Source organism: Budorcas taxicolor, chromosome X (genome assembly GCF_023091745.1).
Source record: "Budorcas taxicolor isolate Tak-1 chromosome X, Takin1.1, whole genome shotgun sequence".
Classification (NCBI taxonomy): domain Eukaryota; kingdom Metazoa; phylum Chordata; class Mammalia; order Artiodactyla; family Bovidae; genus Budorcas; species Budorcas taxicolor.
The window spans coordinates 121,633,960-121,647,808 of NC_068935.1; the positions used below are offsets into that span (position 1 = coordinate 121,633,960).

General features: G+C 38.8%; 1 non-coding gene across 1 annotated transcript; it reads right to left on the reverse strand.

Annotated features, from left to right (window-relative positions):
- Positions 1-12,647: 12,647 nt before the first annotated feature.
- On the reverse strand, positions 12,648-12,719 carry TRNAG-CCC (transfer RNA glycine (anticodon CCC)). The gene has a single exon. It is a non-coding gene; the product is annotated as a tRNA-Gly (tRNA).
- Between the last annotated feature and the right edge of the window lie 1,130 nt (positions 12,720-13,849).

Genomic DNA, 13,849 nt, shown 5'->3' on the forward strand with positions numbered 1-13,849 from the left:
CAAGGGTTACCTGGCTAATTTTTAATTAAACTATTAATAAAGATACACTAAGAAGGGATTATATGATATCCTGGTAGATGACCATAGAATTTTGAAAATACTTATTTAAAATTCTTACAGGAACAACTTTCTTTTTAAAAAATTATTTATTTTAATTGGAAGCTAATTACTTTACAATATTGTAGTGGTTTTTGCCATACGTTGACATGAATCAGCCATGGGTGTACATGTGTCCTCCATCCTGAAGCCCCTCCCACATCCCTCCCCATCCCATCCCTCAGGGTCACCCCAGTACACCAGCCCTGAGCACCCTGTCTCATGCATTGAACCTGGACTGGTAATATATTTCACATGTGGTAATATACATGTTTCAATGTTATTCTCTCAAATCATCCCACTCTCACCTTCTCCCACAGAGTCCAAAAGACTGTTTTTCACATCTGTGTCTCTTTTGCTGTCTTGCATATAGGGTCATCATTACCATCTTTTAAAATTTCATATATATGTGTTAATATACTGTATTGGTGTTTTTCTTTCTGACTTACTTCACTCTGAATAATAGGCTCCAGTTTCATCCACCTCATTAGAACTGATTCAAATGCATTCTTTTTAATGACGGAGTAATATTCCATTATGCTAGTAAAGTAATACTCAAAATTCTCCAAGCCAGGCTTCAGCAATAGGTGAACCGTGAATTTCCAGATGTTCAAGCTGGTTTTAGAAAAGGCAGAGGAACCAGAGATCAAATTGCCAACATCTGCTGGATCATCAAAAAAGCAAGAGAGTTCCAGAAAAACATCTATTTCTGCTTTATTGACTATGCCAAAGCCTTTGACTGTGTGGATCACAAGAAACTGTGGAAAATTCTGAAAGAGATGGGAATACCAGACCACCTGACCTGCCTCTTGAGAAACCTATATGCAGGTCAGGAAGCAACAGTTAGAACTGGACATGGAACAACAGACTGGCTCCAAATAGGAAAAGGAGTACGTCAAGGCTGTATATTGTCCCCCTGCTTATTTAACTTCTATGCAGAGTACATCATGAGAAACGCTGGGCTGGAAGAAGCACAAGCTGGAATCAAGATTGCTGGGAGAAATATCAATAACCTCAAATATGCAGATGACACCACCCTTATGGCAGAAAGTGAAGAGGAACTAAAAAGCCTCTTGATGCAAGTGAAAGAGGAGAGTGAAAAAGTTGGCTTAAAGCTCAACATTCAGAAAACGAAGATCATGGCATCTGGTCCCATCACTTCATGGGAAATAGATGGGGAAACAGTGGAAACAGTGTCAGACTTTATTTTGGGGGGCTCCAAAATCACTGCAGATGGTGACTGCAGCCATGAAATTAAAAGACGCTTACTCCTTGGAAGAAAAGTTATGACCAACCTAGATAGCACATTGAAAAGTAGAGACATTACTTTGCCAACAAAGGTCCATGTATTCAAGGCTATGGTTTTTCCTGTGGTCATGTATGGATGTGAGAGTTGGACTGTGAAGAAAGCTGAGTGCCGAAGAATTGATGCTTTTGAACTGTGGTGTTGGAGAAGACTCTTGAGGGTCCCTTGGACTGCAAGGAGATCCAACCAGTCCATCCTAAAGGAGATCAGTCCTGGGTGTTCACTGGAAGGACTGATGTTGAAGCGGAAACTTTGCAATACTTTGGCCACCTGATGTGAAGAACTGACTCATTTGAAAAGACACTGATGCTGGAAAAGATTGAGGGCAGGAGGAGAAGGGGATGACAGAGGATAAGATGGTTGGATGGCATCACTGACTCAATGGATATGGGTTTGGGTGGACTCTGGGAGTTGGTGACAGAAAAGGAGGCCTGGCATGCTGCGGTTCATGGGGTCACAAAGAGTCGGACACGACTGAGCAACTGAACTGAACTGAACTGTCATCAGGAATCTTGAGTAAGTGGCTTTCCTGGAGCTGAGAGTCTTGGGTTATGGTTGGGTGTTGTCCATATCAGTTGGAAGAGGACCTGGGTGCCTGGAACATAAGCACAATTGAATAGATTGGCAAGGGTCAAGGAAGATGTCAGCTTTATTCTATCTAATGTTTCAGTTAACATTCTAATCAATGAATGGGATTGAAAGGTAAGTCAGAAAACCAAAGCAGAGGCCTAGTCAAATGGCCTGGGCTAACACGTCATGGTCAGGCACATGTAGGAATCCTATTTTTAGGCAGGACCCAGGGCAATGTATGTGTTCAAAATGGAACATTCCTACCCGATGTGTCAGGCTTATGGTAAAAAACACCTTGCTTTTAATGTTTTTAATCTTAGGTAAGAATTTCTGAGACACTCTTATCTCATTTAGGACTGACTCAATCATTAGGCATAAATCTATCAGGTTTGGGCAAAGCTAGAGAAGGTGTAATTCTTTTCAATATGAATGGATTACCACACAGGTCAATAGCATTTGTATTATGTATCAGCTCACTGGAAATATTGTCCACTGGCAAAAATCAAATTCATCAGATTGAGTATAAAGTTGTGATGATATTTGTAGTAGACAGATCATGGTTACTTAAAGATGTCTAGGTCCTAATCTCTAGAACCTGTGAATATGTTACCTTACATGGCAGAAGGGACTTTGAAGATGTGATTAAAATAAGGAGATTGTCCTGAATTATCTACGTGGGCTGAATCTGATCACATGAGTGCTTAAAATCAGAGAACCCCCTCATTACATTTGCGTGTAGTCAGAAAGAAAAATGGCAGCAGGAGAATGACTCAGTGAAGTTTGCTCATTCTGAGATGTGGGGATCTGTGTTTAAAGGATTGCATTGTACCAAGAATCATCATCAGCTAGGAAACAGATCCTCTAGAAAGTAACACAGGTTTGCCAAGGGCTTCATTTTAGTCTGATGAGACTCATGTTGGACTTCTGACCTACAGAATAGTAAGATAATAAATATGTTGTTTTAGGCCATTGTGTTTGTGATAATTTGTTATGGCAGCAGTAGAATACAGACACACTGTATCATTTGGGCACTTTATAGATTTTTAAACCACTCATAGACCAGGATTTCTATATTTTGTTCAGTGATATACAACAAGTGCTTATAATAATGCCTAGGAAATAATAGACACTCACATAGTCGAATTATTTATTGGTCATTCCAACAACTATATTTATTGAGTACATGTGAACACATGATGCTGTGCTAGATGTTGCATCAGCTGTAAAGATATAGAGACAATTTTTTCATAAAATCTGAGTCAAGAAGTTTAGATCAGTCTTCAGTAATAACAGGGGTCAGAAAACTCTTGCCTGGAGGCCAAATCTGGCCCACTATTTCTTTCTGTAAATGACTTTTTTAAAAAACAACTATGCTCAGTAGTTTACATAGTGTCTATGGGTGCTTTTTAAAAATATAATTTCTATTTATTTACTTTTGTCTCTGCTGAGTCTTCATTGCTGTGTGGGCTTTTCTCTAGTTTTGGCAGGAGGGCTCTACTCTTCATTGCTGTGCATGAGGGTCTCATTGCAGTGACTTCTTGTTGTAGGGTGAGGCTTCAGTAGTTGTGGCTCCAGGGCTCTAGAGCACAGTTGTGGTGTACAGACTTAGTTGCTCCACGGCATGTGGGATCTTCCTGAACCAGGGATTGAACCCCTGTCTCCTGCATTGGCAAGCAAATTCTTTACCACTGAGTGATCAAGGAAGCCGTATGGCTGCTTCTGTGATAAAACCACAGAGGTGAATAACAGTAACAGAGACCATGTGACCCACACAGCCAAAAATGTTTATTTTCTGGCCTTTTATAGAAAAAAAAAAAGTCAAACCCTGAATTGGAACCCTGTCTTTCCAACTTGCAGTGTCCCTTGGGGAAAATAAATAATTTCTTCAAGCTTCCCTTTTGTCTTTGCAAAATTTAGATGGTAGTACTTTTCTCATAGGATGGTTGTGAGAATTAAATGTTGGATGAGGATTAGATGATGTCTTCCAGTAGAGAAGAATTCAATAAATGATGTTTTTCTTTTTGCTTCTACTTCTGATCCTTCTACTATCACCATCAGTACCATAATCAAGTTGAAGAATAAAGGTGTTCACAAAAAGTATAGATATCACATTTCTTAATTAAAACTCAACTCTACTTTGCTACTTGGAATTTGTAATGATTTAGGATCTGCTATTTAGCTGCTAGCTTTCCAGCTGGTTTTATCTGTATCTGCTATTCCATCCTGATGAATATCAGGGTAGATCTTTATTTTCTCAGTCAAATTTTAAATTTCTTGTTCGTTTTTAAGACGGCATATAAAGGTTGTATTGTTTTGTATAAGTTTTTCATCACATTTACTGTTGAGCCTTGATGTCTCTGTGTGTGGGTTAGTATATAGACTTGTGTAATAAGTGTGGTAGATGATATTTTCAAAGATGGCCTCAGGTCTATCTCCTATCTCATGTACTCTTTTGTAATGTGATCTTGCCACTCCACCAACAGGTAGGCTTTATTTTCCCTCTATTTGAGTCTGGTCTATGCCTCTGACTTGTTTGGAATGGAACACAACTGAAGTGATATTGTATAATATCCAAGAGATCTGCAGCTTCCTCATTAACCTTTGGGAATGTTCCTGCTTAAAACCCATATGCCATATTGCGAAAAAGCCCAAGTAGCTCTGTGGAGAATCCTGTCTGGAGGAGAAGTAAATCATCCAGCTGAAAGTGCAGGCTTTACAACCATCGGGCAGGTGGCCATGTGATTGCAGCCATTTTTAGCTCTCATGTCTCTCAGCCAACATCATCTGAAGCAAAAGAAATGCCTGGTCAGTTCACAGAATCATGCAAGATAAGTTGTTTTTGTAAGCCGCCTAATGTTGGGATGTTTGCTACACACCACTAGATAATTGAAATACTCAGTTCATGTGACAGATAATTTATTTCTTCAGGATCTCTAACTGCCCATGGTCATCTGTAACTGTTCAGTTCAGTCGCTCAGTTGTGTCCGACTCTTTGTGACCCCGTGGACTGCAGCATGCCAGGCCTCCCTGTCCATCACCAACTCCAGGAGTTGAGTCAAACTCATGTCCATTGAGTTGGTGATGCCATCCAACCATCTCATCCTCTGTCATCCCCTTCTCCTCCTGCCTTCTATCTTTCCCAGCATCAGGGTATTTTCCAATGAGTCAGTTGTTTGCATCAGGTGGCCAAAATATTGGAGTTTCAGCTTCAACATCAGTCCTTCCAATCAATGCTCAGGACTGATATCCTTTAGGATGGACTGGTTGATCTCCTTGCAGTCCAAGGGACTCTTGAGAGTCTTCTCCAACACCACAGTTCAAAAGCATCAATTCTTCAGTGCTCAGCTTTCTTTATAGTCCAACTCTCACACCTGTACATGACTACTGGAAAAACCATAGCCTTGAATAGATGGACCTTTGTTGGCAAAGTAATGTCTCTGCTTTTTAATATGCTGTCTAGGTTGGTCAAAATTTTCCTTCCAAGGAGTAAGTGTCTTTTAATTTCATGGCTGCATTCACCATCTGCAGTGATTTTGGAGCCCCCAAAATAAACTATGGCTGTAGAGTTCTGTAATTTCAAATGAGGACTAGCAATACAGATATTAGGCCACCATTTGGACTCATCTTTGAAAATTTAAAGGTCTCTTTGAATAGGAGGAAAGGATGAAGAGGGGTGAGGAGAAATAAGCAGGTTTCTAATACTGGAAGAGACAGTATTTAGAAACTTGTCTAAATAAAAGGAAAATGTCCTTATCCTGATGTTAAAGGCTCCATAATCTTGTAGTGTATTACCTTTCACCTTCATATCCTCACAAGTTACTTTTTACTTTCTTACTAGCATTTCTTCACCTCTGTGGTTTCTTCTGCTTAAAGGGATTTTCTACTCTTGAATTATTTGATGAATACCTAGTTATTGTATGAAGGCCAGTTCAAAGGCCATCTCCCTCAGAAAGACATCACTGGTTGTCTCAACCAAAAATTCCATATATGCCTAAATATGAGATAATATCCAAATAAATTAGTGAGTGAATGGAATAAAAAAATATTGACTAACTTGAAATACGTAAACTTGGGGGATGTAGATTGATGTCTACTGATAATATCAAATATATGAGTTCCACGTGCATATTTAAAATCACATTATACAAAACCTCAATTATTTTACAAATACTGCTTTGTTCTGCTCTAACATTTTTTAAAAAAATTTTGTTCAAACTCTGCATCTACACCTTAAGTATCACTGTTTTATGATCACTGAAGTTAGTCCTTTTGGTTCTCTAACATCGTTTTCCAGAAGATACCATCTTCTCTACTTCCTGTGTTGCTCAAGCTCACTTCATGTGGTGCTGTTATTGGAAAATAACCCAAGCTGCAAAAATCCATGACTGTGAGAGAGAACAGTGTTTTATTTCTTTATTTTCCATTCTTTCTTTTAGGCCCAGGAAAGTAATTTCCACATTTTAACTGTGTATTATCATGTTACAAATGTAAGGTCACACGCCCTAGGAAGAATTACTGAATGTGGGTCAAATGTATTTGCTTCTTTAAGAAACTTTTTAGCTGAAATTAATTGGCGTTTATCTAAAACTTCTGTTTTCACCTCTGGATTCATCCTTGAATCACCAGAAAAGCACTAAAAACTACAAGTGGGGATTCTAGTGGGCTATTCCCTAATATTATAATTTATTATCTCTGGGATGGACCCAAAATTTCGTTTTTGAAAAGTCTCGAGATGATTAAAATGTGCATCCGGAGTTGAGAACTGCTGATCTAACCCACTAGCATTGCTAGAGTAGTGGTTCTCAAACTGAGGTCCTCAGGTCAGCAACAACAGCATCACCTGGATATTTGTTAGAAATGCAAGTTCTTGGGCTCCACCCTAGACACACTAAATCAGAAACTCCAGGGGTGAAGCTCAGCATTCTGGACTTTAACAGGCCCTCCAGGTGATACATTTAAGTGGAAACCTACTGATCTGGCTCATATGTCTTCCTTGAATAGCATTTGTTCAAATGAAATTAATTGACAGAATAGTATGTAGCATGACAAATTTATAAGGAATCTAATGTGAAGAGATGTCTTCAAGAAAATTAGAGATACCAAGGGAACATTTCATGCAAAGATGGGCTCAATAAAGGACAGAAATGGTATGGACCTAACAGAAGCAGAAGATATTAAGAAGATGTGGCAAGAATACACAGAAGAACTGTACAAAAAATATCTTCACAGCCCAGATAATCACGATGGTATGATCACTCACCTAGAGCCAGACATCCTAGAATGTGAAGTCAAGTGGGCCTTAGGAAGCATCACTACAAACAAAGCTAGTGGAGGTGATGGAATTCCCATTGAGCTATTTCAAATCCTGAAAGATGATGCTGTGAAAGTGCTGCACTCAATATGCCAGCAAATTTGGAAAACTCAGCAGTGGCCACAGGACTGGAAAGGGTCAGTTTTCATTCCAATCCCAAAGAAAGGCAGTGCCAAAGAATGCTCAAACTACTGCACAATTGCACTCATCTCGCATGCTGGTAAAGTAATGCTCAAAATTCTCCAAGCCAGGCTTCAACAGTACATGAACCATGAACTTTGATATGTTCAAGCTGGTTTTAGAAAATGCAGAGGAATCAGAGATCAAATTGCCAACATCTGCTGGATCATGGAAAAGGCAAGAGAGTTCCAGAAAAACATCTATTTCTGCTTTATTGACTATGCCAAAGCCTTTGACTGTGTGGATCACAATAAGCTGGAAAATTCTGAAAGAGATGGGAGTACCAGACCACCTGACTTGCCTCTTGAGAAACCTGTATGCAGGTCAGGAAGCAACAGTTAGAACTGGACATGGAACAACAGACTGGGTTCAAGTAGGAAGAGGAGTACGTCAAGGCTATATATTGTCCCCCTGCTTATTTAACTTCTATGCAGAGTACATCATGAGAAACGCTGGGCTGGAGGAAGCACAGCTGGAATCAAGATTGCTGGGAGAAATATCAATAACCTCAGATATGCAGCTGATACCACTCTTATGGCAGAAAGTGAAGAGGAACTAAAAAGCCTCTTGATGAAAGTGAAAAAGGAGCGTGAAAAAGTTGGCTTAAAGCTCAACATTCAGAAAACGAAGATCATGGCATCTGGTCCCATCATCATGGGAAACAGATGGGGAAACAGTGGAAACAGTGTCAGACTTTATTTTGGGGGGCTTCAAAATCACTGCAGATGGTGATTGCAGCCATGAAATTAAAAGATGCTTACTCCTTGGAAGAAAAGTTATGACCAACCTAGACAGCATATTTATTTTAATTTTTCTTTTTTGTTGTTTTTATTATTATTATTATTATTTTTACTTTACAATACTGTATTGGTTTTGCCATACATTGACATGAATCCACCACAGGTATACATGAGTTCCCAAACATGAACCCCCCTCCCACCTCCCACCCCATATCATCTCTCTGGATCATCCCTTTGCACCAGCCCCAAGCATCCTGTATCCTGCATCAAACATAAATTGGTGATTCGTTTCTTACATGATAGTATACATGTTTCAATGCCATTCTCCCAAATCATCCCACCCTCTCCCTCAGAGTCCAAAAGTCCGCTCTACACATCTGTGTCTCTTGCTGTCTTGCCTACAGGGTCATCATTACCATCTTTCTAAATTCCATATATATGTGTTAGTATACTGTATTGGTGGTTTTCTTTCTGGCTTACTTCAGTCTGTATAATCGGCTCCAGTTTCATCCATCTCATTAGAACTGATTCAAATGTATTCTTTTTAATGGCTGAGTAATACTCCATTGTGTATATGTACCACAGCTTTCTTATCCATTCATCTGCTGATGGACATCTAGGTTGTTTCCATGTCCTGGCTATTATAAACAGTGCTGTGATAAACATTGGGGTACATGTGTCTCTTTCGATTCTGGTTTCCTTGGTGTGTATGCCCAGCAGTGGGATTGCTGGGTCATAAGGCAGTTCTATTTGCAATTTTTAAAGGAATCTCCACACTGTTCTCCATAGTGGCTGTACTAGTTTGCATTCCCACCAACAGTGCAAGAGGGTTCCCTTTTCTCCATACCCTCTCCAGCATTTATTGCTTGCAGATTTTTGGATCGCAGCCATTCTGACTGGTGTGAAGTGGTACCTCATTGTGGTCTTGATTTGCATTTCTCTAATAATGAGTGATGTTGAGCATCTTTTCATGTGTTTGTTAGCCATCCGTATGTCTTCTTTGGAGAAATGTCTATTTAGTTCTTTGGCCCATTTTTTGATTGGGTCGTTTATTTTTCTGGAATTGAGCTGCATAAGTTGCTTGTATATTTTTGAGATTAGTTGTTTGTCAGTTGTTTCATTTGCTATTATTTTCTCCCATTCCGAAGGCTGTCTTTTCACCTTGCTTATATTTTCCTTTGTTGTGCAGAAGCTTTTAATTTTAATTAGATCTCATTTGTTTACTTTTGCTTTTATTTCCAGAATTCTGGGAGGTGGATCATAGAGGATCGTGCTGTGATTTATGTCGGAGAGTGTTTTGCCTATGTTCTCCTCTAGGAGTTTTATAGCTTCTGGTCTTACGTTTAGATCTTTAATCCATTTTGAGTTTATTTTTGTGTGTGGTGTTAGAAAGTGATCTAGTTTCATTCTTTTACAAGTAGTTCGCCAGTTTTCCCACCACCACTTGTTAAAGAGATTGTCTTTATTCCATTGTATATTCTTGCCTCCTTTGTTAAAGAAAAGCAGAGACATTACTTTACCAACAAGAATCCATCTAGTCAAGGCTATGGTTTTTCCAGTAGTCATGTGTGGATGTGAGAGTTGGACTATAAAGAAAGCTGAGCACCAAAGAACTGATGCTTTTGAACTGTGGTGTTGGAGAGGACTCTTGAGAGTCCCTTGGACTGCAAGGAGATCCATCCAGTCTATCCTAAAGGAAATCAGTCCTGAATATTCATTGGAAGGACTGATGTTGAAGCTGAAACTCCAGTACTTTGGCCACCTGCTGTGAAGAACTGACTCACTGGAAAAGACCCTGATGCTGGGAAAGATTGAAGGCGGGAGGAGAAGAGGACAACAGAGGATGAGATGGTTGGATGGCATCACCGACTCAATGGACATGAGTTTGACTCAACTCCTGGATTTGGTGATGGACAGGGAGGCCTGTTGTGCTATAGTCCATGGTGTCACAGAGAGTCGGACATGACTGAGCAACTGAACTGAACTGACTGAATGTGAAGGAGAGGTAATTTGTGGAAAAAATGACTTGTGTAATATGCAAGCATAGATAGTAATATCTTCTATGTGATTTAAGTCTTGTGTTTTCACTGTGTATCTGTTAACCAATGGGCAATGCATTGGTCAAGTTATTCTTTTTTGAGCTGGCCAGCTCTGTGCATTTTCAAAAGGCAAGCAAGTGCTTTCTACCCAGAGGTACCCAGTATCTCTGAGGACATATGGATAGATGCCTATACAACAGAAGTATTTTGGCCCACATTCTCCTATATTTCATTGTTAAAAATAGCTTTAGGATGATGCCATTCACCAAGATACGTTAGACAGGGATAGCTAAAGCATAAACCTCCATTATAGTGATCATCTTAGGATTCAGCCACATGTGGCTTCTTCAGTTGTACAGATAAAATTACAATATTTAATGTTACCTCAAGGCCTTAATTTAGGCATTGTAAACTTTTCGTTTCCACACTGGAGAAGGCATCAGTAATAACTTTAAAATACCCTTGAGTTTCCCTCTGCTCATTTATCTCCCAGATCTGTACTTCATGTTTTCTTTCATTGACAGCCTTTTGCTTCTAGGAATTAACTTCTGAGATTAATAAATCCTTAAAATCAGAGAAAAATTTGTCTCCTTGAGAACAGGTGCAGATAATTTTTTAGGAGAGAGAAGTGAAAAGATACAGTTATTGTTTTGTAAAGCCAGCAGCAGCTTATGCTGGCCATAAAGGAGAGTTGGTGTGATGCTTTATGGAACTAAAAGTTTTGTCTTTGCTTTTCCTGTTCACTTAGAAAGTGTGTTCGTCTGTTTTTGAACACCACCAGAATTTTTATAAGCATAAAAAACAGAGCCAAAAACTATCAAACCCTTAATTGCTGTTGAAACAAGCTGTAGGAAAGACAAGACAGATGATGTATACAATGAACATTCATTGCTCTGTAACATTAGTAGAAGAGAACAAACACCTTGAGATGTCACCAATTTTGATCAAATCTTTCCTTGGGGAATGCATACAGGAGCAGTCCCATTAGTTTGCATGAAGTGTGAACTGAATTCCTTAAAAAGGACAATGGGAATCTAGGCAGTAGTTCTCTGCTTGTGTATCACACAACAGACTGCTTAAACACTATCCCAATCTGCTTCTAGTTGACTTCCAGTGCCCCAAAGGTGGGAATGTTCAAGAGAATTCTTGAAGATGATGTTTCTTATGTGATTTAGCTTCTGCCAAAGGGATCTGTATGTGTACACACACAGGAAATCAGTAAGGCAAAAGCAAGTATCACATGGCACAGCCCAGCGATTCTTTTGATATGTGTGATGATGAAGTCATTTGACTCTTCTGAGGCATGTGTGGAGAAGTTTTAATGTCCAGTCCTAGCTTCATTGGTGTCAAGTAGAGAGCAGTAGCCAAAACCTCTAGGATTTGTCCTGGGATACTCCTGTGATGTGACTGGAATTTCTTTTGCTGGGATGGCTATTGGCTATGTGTCATCCAAACTCATTTGCTCAGGTCCTTCCCAAACTTCTTAAAACCTTTGGCATCTACAGGTTAGAAGGAAAATTTAGCACCCAGGACACCTTTCTAAGAAGGATTCTATGAAGAAAAGGTGGTACAGTGAACATAAATATAAATATTTTGAAAAGATGAAAGTGCATTTTCCGTATACTTCTCTACCTCACCCTAAACTCCATGTGCCATCGCCCTCTGCTCTTGTCTGTGGATCTGTCTCTAGTGCTCATGTCTTAACATCCACAAGCTACTTGAAGTCCTTTAAGTAGCATCTGGGCTCCACCTTCTACTATCTATGTGACCTTTGGCTTGTCATCAACCCTAATGAGCCCACATTATAATACTTCACTTTTCCTGTTCATATCTACATACAATTATGTTGTTTCCATTAAATGAATCAGTTAAAACACATAGGAAATTAGTTTTTTTAGTTGCCCTGCTATATCAAAAGAGAGTTCACTCAACCATCTTGCACATCTATGTGTCCACACATGCATGTGTGCACACAGACACATAAACACACACGTCTGACTGTGTTGGGTTCCTTGGTTGTCTGTTGAGGCTGATGTAAATTGTGTTTGAAACCTGTAACTTGGAAGTACTTGCTAATCCCTGGCCCCTTATCATGTCTGTCACTGGTTTAAGGAAAAGCCAATATCACCTTGAGTATTTGTTTACCACAGAAGCTCTTATAAAGGAGCCAGTGAAGGAATGATGAGAAGACCAGAGGAGAAGGGAGGAATCTGATAGAGACATGATCTCTGTGTGTGTTAATGTGTGCACATGCACATATGTGTGAAAGATGCTTTAGTCTCCTTTGATTTGATGGCACGTCAGGATAATTCATATTAAGATACCCATTTAAAAATTTATATATTTGTCCATGCTGAGCCTTAGCTGTGGCATGTGGACTCTTAATTGTGGCATGTGGAATCTAGTTCCCTGACCAGGGATCAAACCTGGGCCCCTGCATTGGGAGTGCAGAGTCTTAGCCAGTGGACCACCAAGGAAGTCTCTGCATTTGTCTGAGCTGATTCATTATATATGAATTCATATGACTATGTATGGGGAAGGTATGGAGTTTTACAATGTCAAAATAGAAGAAACTTTTTAAAATAAAGCAGATATTATTTATTCCTAAAGTGTTTTCAGAAAGACAAGAGAAAGGTTTTATCTCATTGTCAGTGATTTTAAAACAGAGTTGAAATATAATTGCCAAGGGACAGGAATCCACAGTATACTACTGGAGAGTCAGCCATCTATAGAGACTATGGTGACTATGCAGCGAGGTCTCTTATCAGTCTAGATTTTTAAAAATCATTTCCAAAATTAAAGTGGATTATAGAAGAAACAAGAACCATAATTACATACTACTTTTTTTTTTTTAATTTTAAGTATCATGGTACTAAAAGCATAGCAAGTAGGATGAAAATGACTAAGAGGTAAGTAAACAAAAAGATATCTAAGGAATAAGGGATACCGAGCTGCTTTAGATGAATGAACCTATTTTCAGAACTAGATGAATTACCTACAAAGATATAGGAACAGGTGTTTGTATATGATAAAAATATATGGAACCTTTCTGAGAATTGTGTAAAAACTGTATCTAACAGTCTCCAGTCACAGAATGCATATGCTACCAATGACTATAAAACTAATTCTTGTTTGTTGAAATTGCCAAATAGATTGTTAATAGATTGATATTGAGCACTTAGTAAACAAAATAATGATTACTAAGAGATAGCGTAGGTTCCTTAACACTAAGAAATGGCAAATTCATCTTTTTTCACTTTTTACTTGGAATTGTAAGTGGAAAGATAAGGAAAAAAGTCCATAGACATAATGTATTTTGATTTAATTAATATATTTCAAAAATATTTTGTGACATTTATAAAGAAAAATGGAGAAATGTAGATTGGATGATATTCAGCAAAATGGATTTACAGTTTATCAAATCATTTCAGCTCCTACCCCCACCCCATGCACAGTCCTTATTTCAAAACAAATAAAATGTGCAATATCTCTGCTCTTGGTCTTGTCCTACTCAACATTTTAATGATATGTATAATGACACAGAAGGCATACTTATCAAATTTGCAGATGACATAAAGCTTGGAGCAATAGCTAATACACTGAGTAA